General features: G+C 36.4%; 1 protein-coding gene across 3 annotated transcripts in view; it reads left to right on the forward strand.

The window, feature by feature from the left end:
- The first annotated feature begins 5,212 nt into the window (after positions 1–5,212).
- Positions 5,213–16,528, forward strand: part of si:ch73-63e15.2 (protein strawberry notch homolog 2) — a 47,411-nt gene continuing 36,095 nt past the window's right edge. The window contains exons 1-2 of one of the 3 annotated variants that reach the window (XM_051908002.1): positions 5,215–5,425; positions 6,262–6,370. The gene's annotated coding sequence lies outside the window, so the exon portion shown is untranslated. Of the gene's footprint in view, positions 5,426–6,261; positions 6,371–16,528 lie in introns of all 3 variants that reach the window. The other 2 variants (XM_051908001.1, XM_051908004.1) reach the window with 2 other exon arrangements.

Here is a 16,528-nt window from a genome sequence, read left to right on the forward strand (position 1 = left end):
CGATTTTCTCAATATTTAGATTTTTTTGCACCCTCAGATTCCAGATATTCAAATAGTTGTATCTTGGCCAAATATTGTCCTATCCTAACAAACCATACATCAATGGAAAGCTTATTAATTCAGCTTGCGAGTGAAGGAGAAAGTTGACCCAAATTTACCCTTATGACTGGTTTTGTGATCCAGGGTCACATATTATAAAGTCTAGCCTAGGTTCTCAGATACGGTGATTTCCTCTTCACGTCGCTGAATTCACCATTAACTATTCACCTGAACAGTTTATGATGTTTTATATGGTTTCATTGTAATCCTTGACCATCAAAACATAGGGGTAGACATCAAATTTTCTGTGTTATCATGTTTGAATCAGAAGATGCGTTACAAAATACATAATTTGGTTATGGCGGAAAATAAAATGGTCGCCATGGCGAACACGGGGCATTTTTGTGATGGCTCCATTTCTGAAAATGTTCAGAGCCCCAAACTGTACAAGTGTACCAAATTTCATGCTTTTATGAAAATGTTTCACCTCAAATTTTGCACATATCACCTGGACTACCAGAAGTTTGAGCACGTAACACTGACGAACAAAATGAAGGTGAGGAGGAAAATGTGTTAGGGGTCTGTGTATCTTTTCGTCATTCGTTTTTTGATTTAATATAGAAATTGGAAAAATGAAAAACGCCACCTTTTTCGTTTTTCTTTTTTTTTTTTCAAACAAAACGAAAAACAAGAATTCAGCTTGATTTTTAGTTTTTTGTTCAGGGGTAGAAAATGAATAAACAACTTGAATATTTGATCTCTACATGTGGGCGGGAATGACCCCTTTCCGCTGATTGGTCAACCAAACATTAAACCGTGCTGTCATCAGTTCTTCTGCAGTTAGGCTATTCCTTTCACTTTTGGTGTGAAAGGGCCATTACATTTGCCAAAATCAAACCTTTTTTTACATTTAACCAATTTAAGTCCACATTCACAGTAGTGAACACACATCCAGAGGAGTGGGCAGCCGTTTTGCTGCAGTGCCCATTAGGGCACGTCATTTGTGGGGAGATGGTCCTCACCATAGGTCCTCACTGCAGAACATGAGATCCAGGGGGCTGGATCTAGATCCAACTCCTCCCACTTTACATATCCCTAAACCTACCCGTCTCTGCCCCCTGGATCTCTTGCGTTCTGCAGTGAGGATAATGAGTTACCCACAGTTGTGGGTAATGAGAGTGGAAGAGAGCACTGTTCATTCACTGTTCATTTACACTCATGTTAAGACGTGCTATTTTGCTTTGCAGGCAAGAAATTGACTTTATCTGTGAACCAAACCTGAGAAATGTTCACTATAGTTTTACATGAAGGAAGAACATGAGGTATTTTCACTGTTTTATTACTTTTTAGTGTAGTTTATTAAGGTCAAGGTCAAGGTCACTTTTATTTATATAGCACCTTTAAACAACATTTCTGCTGACCAAGGTGCTTCACAATAAAACAATAAAAAGATCATACAAAACAATCATACAAGAAATAGTAAGTATGAAAATCAACAACATAAACCATAAAACCAAATAAAATCAAGACTAAGATTTTAACTCACTAAGACTAACAGATCTAAAAATTATGAATAGGCCTGAGAAAAAAGATATGTTTTTGTACGTTAATGTACTTTAAAGTATGTAGGATGTATATTCACATACATTTTTATTTATCCAGAGTGTGAAAATCAAGTACAATTTCAAGTATATTGTGTGTCCCTCTTCCCATATTTAATATCTTACCCTGAATTGCCTGACTACAAACTAAAAGCATACAAGAAAATAACATCTCACATAATTTAAGAAGCACAAATCCTCCCAGCTATTTAAGTCTAACAGAGAAATAACCAGAAATAGGCCTAATGACATTTTTAATTAATATGATCCCACAAGCAGTAAATGTTCACATAACCCCATCAAGGTTGATGCGATGGTTGTCAGAATTCCTCCCTTACACCTCTTTCAGCAGCATTCCATAAGGCCGAATCGCGTTCTCCACAATCGCTTTTTCATTTTCGTGATTAGTGCCATGAGGAATCTCAATCAGCCAATAGTCCTGGCTTTTTCTGCACACTTTCCGCATTTTCGGATTGATTCTGTTCTGCAACAAGACTTTATATCTTTTTCCGGTTTTTTCACATGTAAATATCTTGCTGTATCTTTCAGCCACGTTGATATCGTTGGTGGAATAAATCCTCTTCCATACAGTTCTCTAAGGCCTGCTTCGTAGTTGGATTCAATGATGGATTTAGCCCCAATCATGCTGGTTCCATGATAGGATACAGGCCACTCACCATCCACAGAGTGACTCCTCCATCCATCCGTGCCCAACCAGGCATTTCCATTGGGATACTTATCCAGGACTTTCAAAGCAATGCGTTTCCACCCATAAGGGCGGATGTATGGTTCATTCCCACGTGTAAAAGCGGTGTCATCTTTTATATTTGTGCAATCATAATCAAACTTTCGGTCAAAGAATTTGTCCATATTCACAAATAGCTCCTTGCATGAACCTGTGTTGAGAATTTCCAGTGGCGTTGAGGCTTGGAGTAGGAAACTTGTGAGCTCATCACCCTTTGGCTTTTCCAAATCGGTGTAAGCCTTCACGGCAACACCTGTGAAGCTAGACAACGCCTGAAGTAGAACGCTGCTGTGCACTAGAGCCATACTTAATGAACAGGGAAGACAAAAAAGATGTGACGACTCGTCAAACAAACTCTTATTTATACTCAAACAGTGGAATGGGAAAGTGATTATTTGGAATTCCAGTTTTGCTGATCTTGACTAAACCAAGGAAGAGGAGCTCAAATTCCAACACACACACCACAATTTTTTTCCCCCCAAAGTCATCTAACTTCCTTCTAGAACAGTGACAAACATTCATGAACTATTTGTGCATCTGTCACATGACAAATAATGAAAGACTCATCATTAGTGTTTCTTATAATTTATCTTTGGATGCATTATAATGATTTCCTAATTCAGAATAAGTTCAAAGATTGCATCCTGAAATATAACATTTTAACAAATCTCAACTGAATGAATCAACTTAAAGATTAGCTAATTTTGCTGAACAAGACGGAAAGATCAAGTTAGTAAAATTAAAATTATCCAATGCATCACTACTGAGTACAAATGGTTACACAAACACAACTCGTATAAGGAGAGCTTAATTTATATATAATCATTTGAACTGCAATCATTGAGATTATCATCCTCGTTCTGATTTCAGAAAACATCTTTCTTGTTAATCTCTCTGTCTCTCTCTGGTCGCTTCTTTGACAATTGCCCCTCATGTCAGGTTGGTCTGGTAGTTTGGCCTGATCTTATTAGTGCAGAATTCTGTTTTCTTTTGGACACAGTCACGAGAGATAATAAATAAGTTTGAATACTTTATAAAAACATTATTTGAAACATTTCCCCTTGCACTACCAGAATATTAGCATTACTTTTTCTGTGTACATTCCAAACAATACTTCCTTTTCAGTTGACTTATTGTGTAAATGATGCCAGGGGCAATCACAGCAAGGGGCGACTAGCAACACATAAAATATCTACAGTTACACTTATTCAGCATTAAGCACAGAATAGTTCTTTCTTTGCGTATGAAAAAGAGGTGTGATTATATCACATTTTGGGAAATTTAAAGTCAGATACATCAACACAAAGTCACTGCATCAACATCTCTCATCATATAAGGGGGGGAGATTTCGACAGCTGTAAATTTTGCCATCGAATTCTGTTCCCCCTACCTCTCATGAGGTTCTAATATTTATCAAACTAGCTGGTTTGCAGTTCCCAATAGCCTTGTGGACAGTGTGCTGACATCTGGTGCTGTTGTGCACCAGGAATCCTGAGTTTGAGTCCTGCCTCATGGACTTTTTCGGATCCCGTCAGCCTTCTCTCTCCAATTTTGCTTCCTGTCAACATATTTCATATCATAATAAATGGCAAAAGGCAAAAAATTAACTTTTAAAGGGGCTATATGTAGAATTCAGAAACCCTTGTAAGCGACACCGGTGACCGTTAAGTGAACTGCAGCCAGCAACTTTTTGCTCGTGCTCACACTCGTGCACAAGTACAAGAGAATGAAAGTGACTCAATGCCCCATATACTAATGCAAAGTTCTTTTAAGCCTTGTCTGTGAAACTGGGGTTTAGTGTATTTACATGTGTGTGTACAGTTGAACCCATAGCCTTTCAAAGTATACTGGCATCTGTTGTTGTTGCAGTCTCCGGTATTTTTTGTTGTTGTTGCTCTGTCTCTCTAGTTTCGTTTTCTACTGTGAAACAACATACTACTCTGGTGACGAAATCTGCATCATGCACAGTACATGGACCCTCACGTACGTGTAAAACCTGAAGTATATTTGGCTTTTATTTTAAGTGTTTTTTTGCTTTTATATTGGATTGTGGTATTATATTTTAACAGATGCATTTCAGACAAATGAGCTATGTTCGTAACATGCTTCTCTTAATGTATGCTTGTAATCTGTATGGATAGTTGTGTAATGTTGAAAATAAATACAGTATTTTTTTTAAGAAATGTTTTTGCTTATTGCCTTACTGGTTTTAAAAATCTACAATTTTAATGTTGCTAAAATGTATATATAAAAGTCAGCTTATAGTTTTTCAAACTGAAATGTAATTTTAACTGGGATAAATTTTATCAGGTTTTTAATCATAGTTTTTATCAGGATTATTTAATTAAGATTTTATTTATTGAAACACCACTGCATATACTGCTTTCATACTGCTTTTATAAAGCTTTCATTTAGACAAAATCATGTTAAAATCAACATGAAGTCACGTGACAAAAAGCATAAATCCAACATATAAAAATCATATTATATGATATGAGACAAAAAACCTGTCATTTAGCTCTGTATCCACCAGGGCTCGCAACAAACGAAGAAATGATACCTAAAACAGTAAAACACTCTGAAACATTTTTTAAACAACATACAATTATATATAGTGTTTATTCGGACTATCTGACAAAAACACGACTATTTAGTTATTTCATGCGTCATTTGTTAATAATACCTCTTGCCAGCGAGAGACGCGACGCAAACGCGACAGTAGAATGCTCGCTTCATAATCCACGAATCATTTCACTCGGCAACGAACACGTCGTCTTTGATTGGCCATTGCATTGGGCGTTGACGTTAGAGTCCTGACAGACGCGTCGCGTTTATACACTAGTTGGGTTGACTCGCGTCCAGTCAGACGTGTCAGGGCAGCCGCGGAAGTATCGGCTTTCAGTTCAACATGGCTTCAAGTGTGACGAGCTGAGAAAAAAAACCCATCACAAAAACAGGGCCATTCTTTTTTTCACCACTCCCAAGGCGTCAAACGAGGGAAAAGACCTGGGAAATATATTCGAGAGCTACTTTTATTCAAGTAAGCAAGTCTTAAGTCCTGTTCCTGTCAGAGTTACAGAGTTGTTTGTGTGCCGGTGTCTAAATTGTCTGGCGCATGCGCAGTGCGTGTGGGTAACGCAGTCGGATTGTCAGTTACGAAAACGTCAAATTATTTAACGTTTAAATATATTTTTTGTGCTGTATTGTGCTATTTTATGCCTTTGTGTATTTATAAAAGTATTAGTTCGAACATTTGGTTAGTTTCAATGTCTGAAGTGCTGTTATAAAGAGTCACTGGGACGAGAAAAGTTTTGAGAGACGAACAGAAGTTCATTTAGTTGTGTTGCGTAGTAAAGAAATAAAATTAAATGTGTAAATACCTCTAATAAACAGGTTTTAAACTAGTAAAATAACTATTTGTTTTTATGTTGACCGTCAATTTCGACTCTTAACTGAAAAGTTTCTGTTAGGGGTTGAACTTTCTGTTTTCATTTGAGTAACGTTACTTATCTGTCTTTGCGTAAAGTTGATATTTCTTGTCAGTATGTTGAATGGATCTCTAATACAGTACGTAATAAATGTGACATTTCTAATTTAGTGGATGAAATAGGTTTATTAATAAGGGATGAGTGATATTGAAACCAAGAGTGTAAACCCTTCAGGCTAGAGCTGGGCTTGTCTGAACTCATATTGTACTGTAAATATATACATACTGTAAACAACTTGTTGTTTAGTTTGGTATCCAAGTGATTTTTCCCAGACCACTAATAAATCATTGGTATATTGTATGTTTCATAACTGTACCATAAATTTGACTGTAGCTCTTTCACTTCTCTGACTGGCCAGTCATTACTGGGAATTATAATATTTCCACAGAATTGTTCTGATGAAAACTAACCCTTCCATGGAAAGGCGATGAAGGGAGGATCACAGTTTTGGTGGATCACAGTGCCTGTCATTCGTTCTCAGTAAACTTTTTGGAGAAGTGAGTTTTAATAGTGTTTATGCCTTTATTTATTCTGGTCTTATCAGCCTTGTTGGTAAGATATGACAACGGTGTACACATGATTGTGTAACTGCAGAAGTCACGCAAACCTCCCTCTTCTTTCTTTGCCAGCAGAGTGTAGAGAAGTTCAATTAGAAGTCTCTTGTTCTCCAACGAATGACGCAAGCTGACATCACTTGGTCTAGACAGGGAAACAAAAGCAGTTATGGCCATGTTTTGTTTTGTAAAGACAGAATATCACATGTAAAATAAAACTGAAGCCTTGTTAGGATCATTTAGATTTTTTTGTATTACGACATTATTTTAATGTCATTTAAGCACCCTGGTCAGTGACAGATAAGGAATTGTTATAGATTTGTTTTTATTTTTATATTTTTTTTAAAATTTTTTCATTATGTGTATATTTAAACTTTATAAATAAAGTTTAAAATTAAAGTATATTAAATTAAAAAAAAAATTGCCAACTAAACTCTAAAAATAACATTTAAATTAAAAGTAAAAAAAAATAACATTCTTATAATTTTACTTATGTGGAACTAATTGTTCAATATTAGATGATTATCACATGAAACTGATATTTTTTTTTTAAAGGAAAATGCATGACTGATGAATTATTACCTAATAAATCTTCTGTAGTTTTTCATTTTATTAAAAAAATGTTGCTTTCTCCTTGACAGTGGCATCTAGCCTAAATGTAAATGGTAATCTTGTAAAAATGAAGACAAAAATAAATGTTTAGCAATTAAAAATAATTACATATAATTTATTCAGCCAGAAATAGTACAAATTATCCATCAAAATGTGACAGTTTAATGCACTTCAGTTTATGATACTGGTTATTTATTAGCTGTTCCTTTGTTAGTTTTGGCTCAAAGAGCTAGTTCGTAGTTTGGTGCACAAAGATCTGTTGTGTAGTACAGGGAGGGAACAAATCTCTCTAGCAGCGATTTAACTCAAGATAGTAGTCTGGGACACGGAATATGAACCCTTCCTGCTTCCGTTTAGCTATCTTGGATGAGTGTTTTCCGTTGTTCGGCCCCTATTGAATCTCATTCATGCGTTTCAGTGAGAAATAGTGCGGCTGTAATGTCATCATTGCTGTTTATGGTATATTAATATTACCCTATCAATGCAAGATTTCAGTTTCTGGAATTTAGGTAATGGTTTATGTATTAAGTGTGAATTAGTGTCAGGAAGAAGTGCCATGGGTGCATGTGTCAGCATGGGTTTCCGCCGGGTGCTCTGGTTTCCTCCACACAGTCTAAAGACATGCAGGTTAGGATGATTGGATATGCCAAATTGGCCGTAGGAGTGTGCGAGTGTGTTCCAGCACTCTCAGTGCTGGGTTGAGTCAAGAAAGGGCATCCAGGGTGTAAAAACTTGTGCCAAATCCGACGTGTGTGCAGATAATTCCGAAGAAGTGGACCCTGCAAATGAGCTGGACTAACACTATAAATAGATGGGTTTAGTTTAAAGGGTTAGTTCACCCAAAAATTAAAATTCTGTCATCATTTACTCACCCTCATGTCGTTCCAAACCCATAAGACTTTCGTTCATCTTCGGAACACAAATGAAGATCTTTCTGATGAAATCTGAGAGCTTTCTGGTGCTTCAAAAAGTGCACAAAGATATCGTAAAACGAATCCATATGAATTAAGCGGTTTAGTCCAAATTTTCTGAAGAGACACGATCGCTTCATATGATGAACAGTTTGAATTTAGGCTTTTTACAGTTGTGGGAAACGGAAGCTCAAGCATGTTTGCTTGACATGCAAGAACCAATGAAGTATATTCTTGTGTGTTACACAGTACATTTGAGCATCCACAACAACCAATGAGATTTGTTCTCGCAGGTTCAGTTAAGCTCAGTTGAGCTTCTGTTTATGTTCCCTGATTAATGTTTATATATGAGTAAAAGCCTAAATTAAATCTGTTCATCATAAAAAGCGATCGAGTCTCTTCGGAAAATTTGGACTAAACCACCTATTCATTTGGAGTAATTATTGTCATGACGCATCAAAAGACAATAAAACCCATTATAATCAGTGATATTGTCTACACTGGATGCGGCGCGAAGCAACACAACAAATTCCTGACAGTAAACGGATTCCCTGTTCTATTTTTGACATAGTCCGAGTGCTTTGCAATGGTCGGTTTGTCGCGTTCAGTGTAGACAGCTTTCAGCTGCTGCGGCGCAATACGAATCGACAACGGTCGCGTCTGGTGTAGACATGGTGTAAGAGTTCATCAAAAACATAGGCGGAGTTTGGGGGGTGGGCGCTCTCTTCTCGTTCTGTTCCCGCTAGTTGAGGCGTATGCTAAATAGCAGGCTAACTAAACTAAATGGATATTTATTAATCGTTTTTTTTTTTTTAAATAAACCCACAACCAAAAGGAGAGAGGGCTCTAACTTTGATGCTTCCACATATCAACATCTACGCAACTTGGAAAAGAGGAGGCTTCCTCTGCATTATGTAGGCCTAAGATGTGCTTTTGACTCTTTGTATGGCAGTCGTTCATTATAAATTTTAAATGTAGAAGATATGATACATGTAATTGTATGAAATGTAGAGTATAGCCTAGATATATAGCCACCACAGATATTTAGAGGGTCAATCCCTTAATCCTTTTAATACGTTGTGGCCCGTCTGTCGGTAGGTGCCCCCCCCCAAGCACAAATGTGAAACTCTGCCTATGATCAAAAAAATCTTCATTTGTGTGAACCAAAGTCTTACGGGTTTGGGACGACATGAGTGTAATTAATGACATAACTTTCGATTTTGGGTGAACTAACCCTTTAATTTTTTCCACTAATATTTATATTTTATTTTATTTCAGCTTTATTTCAATTAACAACAGAAGTGTTTTTAATAGTTTTAGTTTTAGATAACTATAATAACCCTGCATCCTGGTTTGTTTCAAAACCCCTGCTGTAGAGTGCAGTTGAAGCGCTGGTGACTGTTCCTCTACTGAGCGCTGATTGTGCCTATGGAATGTGCACTCAAGGAATGTTTAACTCTGATAGTGAAATTCAGAGCACGTACACCACAGCAGAACTAGATGTGACGTCTTCATGGTCTTCAATCGTAACATCTGCTGATTAGTGATCCATGTAGTTCCTGCAAAGTCGGTACTGGAAGTAAATGAGATTTCAAGGCATCATTTGCAGGTCTTCAGAAGGAGCGTTGTGTTCTGGGAAACCTGTGTGATGTGGAAAGATAAAGACTGTACAAAAACAGTAGCTGCATTTACATGGACCCTAATAATCCATTTGTAATTGAACTAGTAGCGCAGTTGAAATAAGTCACATGTAACCACGTGTTTTTACTGCTTGATAATAAATATAAGCAGCATGGCACAAAGCTTTGTGTGTTCATCGTCTCCTAATTAGGATTCAAAATAGATCAATATAAAGTCTGCTTTTTAAAACAAAGAAAAGAAGCAATGGTAGAAGGATGGTGCGTATGCACCGACAGCGAGAAGTGCTGTATATTCTTTAGGGCTGTAACGATACCCTCATGTCACAATTCGATACATACCACAATACTGAACTCACGATACGATTTTATTGTGATACTCCAAGACATATGGTAAAAAGGTTAACAAAAAAAAAAAAAAATGCACTGTTGATTAAAATGCTAAATTTGGTATTAAGAAAGTAGGGGAATCTTGAGAATTATTGAGAAATAGGGTTATGAAAGAAATAAGGAATGAAAGAAATAGTTTGAATAAAAATAAAAATACCCATATTGGGAATGAGAGTACTTCTGGAGTCAAATCCTCACATCCTCAGGTTCCTTTTGTATATAGTTGAGGGGAAAAAAAGTAGCAAGTAGCCAAAACTGATAGGTGGATTTGGCACACAAACTACCAACTGAGTAATAAATATACTCAGCTAAATGTTTATTGATTTACAAAAAATGCTGTATTACTATAATAGCAAACATTAAAACACTAAACTAAACACTAAAACTCTGTAAACTTGAAGTTTTCATTTTGGGTGAACTATGTACAATTCAGATTGTCACTATCCACGTTACATATTGTTGCATTTTTGTATTACGATATATTGTGACATGATATATTGTTTCATCCCTAATATTCATGCATTGAGCGCATGTCAAAAGATCAAATCTGATTTGAAGCTTGTGACATGTAGATGTGCACATCAACCCGATCACTTATTTAGCTTTCATGTAAACACTATGTTCGGAATGATTTGATTCTGATTGAAACAAAAGGTGTCCATGTAAATGTAGCTAATGTTGTTTAATGCTGATGATGTTATTGTTTGTAAGTGGAAGGGATTTTTAGAGTTGTTCTGAGGTCAGGAAGACTGGCTTCAAAATCTTGTGGTGTTTTGTCCACCCCCAGTTTTCCCATAGCTAGCCGCTCAATCAGTTTCTCTGTGAAGAAGCCCTTGTTTTCCTGTATAAGATCACTTCACCAATGCAATTGCATTTTCATCTTGAACAAATAGTTTGAGGATGAAGTCAGTGGTATTTTTAGTGATCCATCCCTGAATATCTGCCCTCTAAATATCTTTATTAGCTTTCCTTGGGTCTCTTTTTACAGTTTATGTAATATTATGTAATGCTTTTTTCCTTTGGATGCAAATTAGGGCTCTTCTTGGTTTTGACGGCACCCCAGGAACGTGCGTGTGGCTTGTTTTGCTGGATGCAGCCTTCTCTCTGTCATTTAGTCAGATCAGCAGAAGTGCGGTTCAGTGTTGGTTTCGTGACCCCAGGCAGAAATGAAGGCCCTCGGTTGACCGGAGTTGCTCGGGTTTGGAGGGGATTGAGAAGGCGTCACCCTCTGCAACTGGGTCAGAGTTGTGCTGGAAGAGGGCGGCAACTGACAGTAAGACAGCGGAGAGACCAGTGAGAGAAAGAAAAGGCAGCATACGTTTGTGTCACCATAGGTTTATTTTAAGCATATCTAAATGCATATTCAGAGAAACATGCCATTTGTTAGAACCATGAGAGGTTTTAAGAGCCCAGTGTTGTTGATCAGCTCCTGAATGTTTATTACCTTGTCTTGGTTTTCATGACTGGTCGTTTTTGTCACTAATAAATCCATATAACTAATATTTAATATTGCAAACCACAGTTTTGACTATCGGTTTGTTGTCTGGTTCATTTTTCTACAACAAATTAGAAGCTCATTAAAATTGTGCCGCATCATTCCATTCTTCAATTGTTGTTTTTTTTAATAAGAATTTTTTTTTTTTTTTTTTTCTTGGTTATGCAAATGTCCTTTAAAAGTTTGCTGGAGAATGCATCCAGTTTTTTTTATTAAAGTACTTTTTTTTTTTTAAATACAGATATTATCCTCCCAACCTTCCCCAAGAAATTTTATTCATGTTTATATTAATTCAAATCATAAAAACAAGTAAAACATAAATTAACATTAACATGAGTTTGTGGCGTGAGTTTCCATGACCATTTTTATTGGTGCATGATGCCATAAACATCACATTTGGACAAATCCAGTAATTATATATTTTTTTTCTCAGAAGCATTAGTTTTAACATCCTGATAACTTCAAAATTAAACATTAGAGCAGCGTTTCTCAAAGTGTGGGGCGCGCCCCACTGGTGGGGAATAGAGACATGACAAGTGGGACGCGACAAACGGGAGAAAATTTGGTCCTTTTTGTGCCCATCTCTATTAACCTTTTGAGCGGTACGGTCCCACATATAGGATTTTTATTTCTGTGCCCCTGAGAGTATGGTCCCACATATGGGATTTAGAGCGTTCAGAGACGTCACTTAACTGCCAGATTCAAATACTGCTTTCGCACTTTGGCTGGCGCTGAGCCAGAGACGGATGAGCTCAACGCTAGTCATTTATCACAACTATGCAGTGTTTTCAACAACAATGTTTATTTTAGGTTTCAGACATTTAAATATACATAAGTACTAGTAAAACAATACATTTAGAGTTTGTAAGATACACACTGATGTCTATGGAAGCAGCAATAACAATCAATTTGCAGACGTGTTTTATTCATATCAGATACACATAGTGTAAGTAACTATAAAGTTTACTCTATTTTTCTCGAAGATCACCGGCCACTTACATGGATTTCAGGAAGAATTCACGTGCTGTAAATCTGACTGACAGGACTCTCTGAACAGCTGTGCAAACAAACATGGCGGCGTGATCTCGCGTAATAGATCAAGATCATTTATAAAGGTTTTTAAACGACAAAACACACTCATACATATTTGAGAATTGGAATATCAGATAGTTGATGACATGGTAAGCAAGTTTGTGAATATTTTGAATAAAAAAGGAGAAACGAAATAAAAGCGATACATCTGTCATACAGTGTTAATGCGGCTGCGGTGTGTGACTGACAAGCATGACGCCTCGTCGCCATGGAAACATTAAGGGGAAACGTTCTAAAATAACGGTCGTGTTAAAAAAACTTAGCTAGAATATTTTAATTTAAACTCATTAAAGGGTTAATTCCTATTTTAATTGCATTATTATTATTTACTTTTGAACAAAGTCTTTTCATGTAAAGTGATAATATAATTGCACTTTTATTTTCTCTATTTGAAAGTTTCTAATGTTGTTATTTGATGTTGTGTTTTTAAAATGTGATGTTAATAAAATACATTTTATTAAATTTTAACAGTTAGTTTATTACCATTTTGCTGGGGCGATTGGGGACAGGTGGGGCTCGGAACCCTTCCCTACCACCAAAAAGGGGAATGGCAGAAAAAGTTTGAGAAACACTGCATTAGAGGGACCTTTTTAGTTTTAGCTTCGCTAATATTGGAAGATTTACTTCTAGACCGTGGCTCCAATTTGCTCTCATTTTCAACACCACATTTCTTCTTATTTTCAATCATGTATTATTTAGCTTAATGTTGCTGATGTGCTGAACAAAATGAATCATTAAGTCTTTTGGAAAAAGACTTCATAAAGCCACCAACTACGCATATCCTTTTTAACGTGGTTTAGCTTTGAATAGCCTCCATTGATTTTAGCTTCTGAATGACATTGGTAAACCTCTGAGATGGCTCTCTTCTTCAATGAAATGAAAGCCTGGTATGACTCACAATGACTTCTTAAAATTCATTCTGCTGATGCTTGATAATAGTAAATGTCCCACCCAGATAGACAATATTGCCTGTAATCATGATTATACAAAGCTATAAGCTGGGTAGGAATATAGAAATACACCTTAAGTAGTGTAGTTTTCTTTTGAATGAGTCATTTTGAGTATTATTACTGCCATGGTTACCATTTGCCTTCAGCTGTTTAGATTATTCACAGAACTCTGGAACAATCTGCCTTTCTGTTCCGTTTCACTTTGAATCTCTCTTTTGACTGCTTTAATTTTTACCACTAGAATTAAATGTCCAGTGTTAAAATACTTTCTCCTATCCTGGCTTTCAATAACAAAGTTTAACCATTTAAAGGTTTATTTTACCAAAGAGTATAAACACTGTGCCTCTGTGGTGCACAATACTCTACCAATCAAAAGTTTGGAGTCACTAAGATTTTTTTATGTTTTTGAAAGAAGTCTGTTATTCTCACCAAGGCTGCATTTATTTGATCAAAAATAAATTTAAATACAATTTAAAATGACTGTTTACCATTTTAATATATTTTAAAATGTAATTTATTCCTGTGATGTTAAAGCTGAATTTTTAGCATCATTACTCCAGTCTTCAGTGTCACATGATCCTTCAGAAATCATTATAATATGCTGATTTGCTGCTCAAGAAACATTTCTTATTATTATCAATGTTGAAAACAGTTGTGCTGCTTAATATTTTTTCGGAAACTGTGATACATTTTTTTTCAAAATTATTAAAAAGAACAGTATTTATTTAAAATGGAAATTGTTTGTAACAATATAAATGTTTTTACTGTGACTTTTGATCAAATTAATGCAGCTTCCTAAATAAAAATATTAATAAAAAAAAAGCTACAGTCCCCAAACATTTGAATGGTAGTGCACGTCAGTGTCGTATCAGTTATCTTTTTTAAAATTAATTCATATATTTTAATTATTTTTTAAATGTATTGCTATTTTCCCCTATTTATACATTTAGATTACTTTTGCAATTATCTAACACTCACTCAAACTTAATCTTTAAAAACTAATAATTTAACAACACTGTTATGTTGTAATGTTTAGCCAGTTTTAAAAATGAATATCCATTTTTCAATGTTGTGATGCCTAAATTTGCTTATAGAATTTAAAACAATTAATTTTAGTTTTTAGTGTTCATACTATTTTGTTTAAATAAATTAAAAGTAAAGTAAAGTAACACTTTATTTCGATAGTCCACTTTAGACATTCTACTAACTTTGCAACTACATGTCATCTACCTGTCTGGATATTATCTGGCAACAATTTATTTTTATGGTCCCCTAACAGACATTCTACTCACTATAAGTAATTTGGTTAAGTTATCGGCCTATCAGTATTAGCTGGAATTTAGAACATCATGCATCACTAGATGGGGGAGCTTAATTAAACAAAACAATTTTTTTAGCCCAAATACCCCATTAATCTTGCAGCATTTTGAATGTGACAGCACTAGCAGAGTAACTTTTTCCCCTCTTGAATATTTAATCTCTTAATCAATGTGTCTGGCTTTGCCATTGCAAACACGTTTGGCCGCATTTAGCATGCTTAGTTTGTTTCTCTAATTGCATTAGCTTCGACTGTTTCCAAACAAGTGTCAGCATGATTTTCCTCTATCTCCTGGGATCGTCTGCCCTCGCAAGCTCGGCTTTCCTAGCCTGTCATGTGAGACCCGTTGAAGTCGGTCTCTGTGGCCAGATAACACACTCGTTTGGCGCTTCCTAGTGTAGTCACCCAACAAGACCTTTACCCAGAGATGAAGGGCTGAGACAGACAAAGAGCAAACGAGGACACACGATGCATCTCAGTTTTGGCACCGGACCACATAAAGCAAAAAGAAGACAAAAACTATGCCATGTTTGCTGACCTCCTCTAAATCAGTGTTAAGGGGTTAGTTCACCCAAAAATGAAAATTCTGTCAACAATTAAATGTCCTTCCAAACCCGTAAGACTTTCGTTCATCTTTGAAACACAAATGAAGATCTTTTTGATGAAATCTGAGAGATTTCTGTCCCTCCATGGACAGCCATGCAACTACCACTTTGATGCTTCAGAAAGTTCATAAAGAGATCAAAAAACAAATCCATATAATCCTCATTTTCTGAAGAGACTCGATAATTTTTTTTATGATGAACAGATTGAATTTAGGCTTTTTATTCACATATAAACATTGATCAGCGAACATGAACAGAAGCTCAACCGAACCTGCTTGTCGTGCGAGAACAACGAGAATCCTCTTCCGTAAGCTCAAACGGAAAAGCTAAAATTAGTTTTATGATCTCTTCATGAACTTTTTTGAAGTGTCAAAGTTTCAGTTGCATTTCTGTCTATGGAGGAACAGAAAGCTCTCAGATTTCATCAAAAAGATCTTCATTTGCATTTCGAAGATGAACGAAAGTCTTAAGGGTTTGGAATAACATGAGAGTGAGTAATTAATGACAGAATTTTCATTTTTGGGTGAACTAACCCTTTAAATCACAACCCCTCCTTACTTGATTATATGCATAAACTGTTACAGAACAATTTCCTCCCTTCTAGATAATTTCATTCATCAGAACGTAAGAGGTTCATTGATCCAAGAACATCGGGGAACCTTGAGCTGACAAAATCTGGAGCTTTTCCCTTGTGAAAGCTCACGAGGATGAGCGACAGAGCGGATTACCGGAGTCACACGTTCCTGGATGACTTCCACGCGCGCCGGCTCACTGTGACACATCAGAATGTGAGCGGTGACCTTAACTAACTCTTGAGGAAAACATGGGGAACCCCTGATTGTGATCCATGCCACACCGCAAGCCTGAGGACTACTTTCCCTTACATTATGCATGTTTCCTTTTCTTTCCATTCCCTGAAAGACGAGAGATCCCATTGCGAGAGATCAGAGAAGATTAGAGGAACCGCGTGAGGCATCCATCAGGCCTTGTGCCTCAGGCACCCTGCTGTGGCAACAGTCTCATGTGCTGAGGTCACGAAATAATCTCCTTAGCTTTCGTAATTCACACCATCTGCAAGCCTCTAATGTGAC

Source organism: Ctenopharyngodon idella, chromosome 10 (genome assembly GCF_019924925.1).
Source record: "Ctenopharyngodon idella isolate HZGC_01 chromosome 10, HZGC01, whole genome shotgun sequence".
NCBI lineage: Eukaryota > Metazoa > Chordata > Actinopteri > Cypriniformes > Xenocyprididae > Ctenopharyngodon > Ctenopharyngodon idella.